Raw genomic sequence first — 2,643 nt, forward strand, 5'->3', positions numbered from 1 at the left:
AACTGGAATCCTTTTGGGGATTTGAAACCATCTTGTCAAGCTGGCCCAGACTTTCTCAAACAGAGATGGAGGAACGTAACATCAGCTTTCATTATATATCTATCTATATATATATATATACATATAGACCCCTTTGTCAGGAACAGTAGGGTCCTCAGTGATGTTAATATGTCCTTAATATCCACAATCATGTACTGAATGCTCCTTGCCAATATTGGATCTAATCAGGAAACATTATGGTTGACATAGGAATCAGTATCCGTGTCAGTATCAGTGTGTAGTAACTGGGCAAAATAACATTTTTGCTACCTCGCGGGGCCTGAGGGAAAAGAAGCATAGCGATGAACGTCTTGTATCTGGGACACAGATTTATCCAACCTTACTCTGATATTACTGAAACTTTCACCCAGTCAGTTATTGGTGGTGCCAACAGGGCCACCATCACATGTCTGCATTCCTAATATAGATTCCTCTTGGGAAAAACATTCAGCCACCGACATGTTGACACACATGTACCAAGTACCCACAGACACACCGGTTTATGGGGGACAGACTTTCGGTTAATCTGTCAGAGGGACACAGAGGAATTTTCAGCTCACAACCCAGCGCCAAAAGTACACAGTCTGGGAAATAATAAACTCTATAGTGATAGACTTGTAACGCTCTATAGATGTGCTGGTGAGGTGAGGAAGAAGCCCCGCCGCTGTAATGGCGCGCTTCTGTCCTGCTCAGAAATAAATAATTAATTACGCTGGCGGGGTAAGGACAGTGTCCAGGCACTAATGTCCACTTTTGCCAGCCTTTTGTGAGGAATTTATGCTGCCCAGGGTGCCCCCCCCCCTGCGCCCTGCACCCTGCAGTGCCTGTGTTTGTGTGGGAGCATGGCGCGCAGCGTTCCGCTCGCTGCGCGGTACCTCAGAATGCCGTCACTGGAGAAGAAGTCTTCTGTTCTTCTGCTACTCACCTGTCTTCTGACTTCTGGCTCTGTAAGGGGGTGACGGCAGGCTACGGGAGTGAGCATCTAGGCGTACCCAGCGATCAGCACCCTCAGGAGCTAATGGTGTCCTGTCAGCCAGAAGCAGAGCGATTGAACTTACTAGAAGTTGGTCATACTTCTCTCCCACGAAGCAGGGAGACTGTTGCCAGCAGCCTCCCTGAAAATAAGAAAAACTAACATAAGTCTTTTCAGAGAAACTCAGTAGAGCTCCCCTGTAGTGCATCCAGTCTCACTGGGCACAATTCTAAAACTGGAGTCTGGAGGATGGACATAGAGGGAGGAGACAGTTCACACCCTTTGAAAGTCTTAAAGTGCCCATGTCTCCTGCGGATCCCGTCTATACCCCATGGTACTTAATGTGACCCCAGAATCCTCTAGGGCGTAAGAGAAAACAAATAACGCACACATGAGGGGGAGAGAACAAAGAAAGCTATAAGGAGAAGAGGGGAGGGGAGGGAGGGGTTGGGGGAAGGTAAGGTAGTAAAGGCATAATGGATAAACTACAACCTTATACATATTCATTAATGTACCAGTAGTTAGAAGTAGAAGAGCTCTGCACGCCCCTTTTCTCTTTTCATATGCAGACGATGGTTGAAGCAAACTTTGACCCACTGCTTGGATGACATCACCACATGCAAATCCATCTGCTGCAGGCCTTCCCCCAGGAATGCTTGTACTAGTTGTTGCATTTGGTTTGTTGTTTGGGGGTGCTTCAGTATTAGGCAGCCTTCTGCCCTCCCATGTTCATCTGAAAATGTGTTCTCCCTGCAGTTATTGTCCCCAGATGAGAGTTCCCTTGTGCTGCCTCAGTTGAATCTCCTTCACTTGGCAGAGATGTGCCTGAGCAGCAGCCCTCCCCAGCCCTATCCCAAATCATACTTATTTTGCATAGGAGATACCATGGTCATGAAGATTGTTCTCCCAGGGTGAGGTCCATTCATTGCATTCTTGGTATGCTGACCCCTGTGATTTCCCCAAATGTGGGAAACTCGACTGCATTATTTGTGGTAGTGGGGGACTGTGTTTGTGCTTTCCTCTGGTCAGCTCTGGTGAAAGTCAGATTTCTTTGTCTCAGACCTTCCTCTAGCCTTGTTCTTCTTTCGAGAGTTCCCTTGTGCTGCCTCAGTTGGATCTCCTTCACTTGACAGGGGGGTGCCCGAGCAGCGACCCTCCCCAGCTCTAGCCCAACTCCTATTTACCTGCCAGGTGAGATACTATGGCCCTCATTCCGTCCTGTGTCGCAAGTTGGAAATAACGTTATGGCGTGCATTGTATCCCATGCCATGTAATACACAGTTTAACCACTGGGTGGTGAATGCTCTCACCTTAAGTCTACAGTGCTGAATACAATGCTGTGGCAGTAGGCAGTGATCTGTTTATTTATTCTTTTTTAATACAATAAAGTTATTTGGTGTGTTGCTACTTCTCTTTATAGAAAAAAAAGTCTGCTTCTTCAAAATACAATGCCACGCTGCGGCCCTGTTCACTCAATTTATTTTGTCGTTACGTTGTGTACAAAATCCCGGATAGCATTAGCATAAACAGCATTAATATTTCGGACAGCATTTCCAGATCATTTGCTTTAAATGACCAGAAATATTTAATGCACAGTACCACTGGGTCCCTATCTCATCATTATGACTCCC

The 2,643-nt window shown here is 46.4% G+C and overlaps 1 non-coding gene across 1 annotated transcript; it reads left to right on the top strand.

The window, feature by feature from the left end:
* The first annotated feature begins 1,872 nt into the window (after positions 1–1,872).
* LOC134970670 (U1 spliceosomal RNA) lies at positions 1,873–2,036 on the top strand. Its single transcript, XR_010189951.1, has one exon. It is a non-coding gene; the product is annotated as a U1 spliceosomal RNA (small nuclear RNA).
* Positions 2,037–2,643: the final 607 nt, after the last annotated feature.

This window comes from Pseudophryne corroboree, chromosome 11 (assembly GCF_028390025.1).
Source record: "Pseudophryne corroboree isolate aPseCor3 chromosome 11, aPseCor3.hap2, whole genome shotgun sequence".
Lineage (NCBI taxonomy): Eukaryota > Metazoa > Chordata > Amphibia > Anura > Myobatrachidae > Pseudophryne > Pseudophryne corroboree.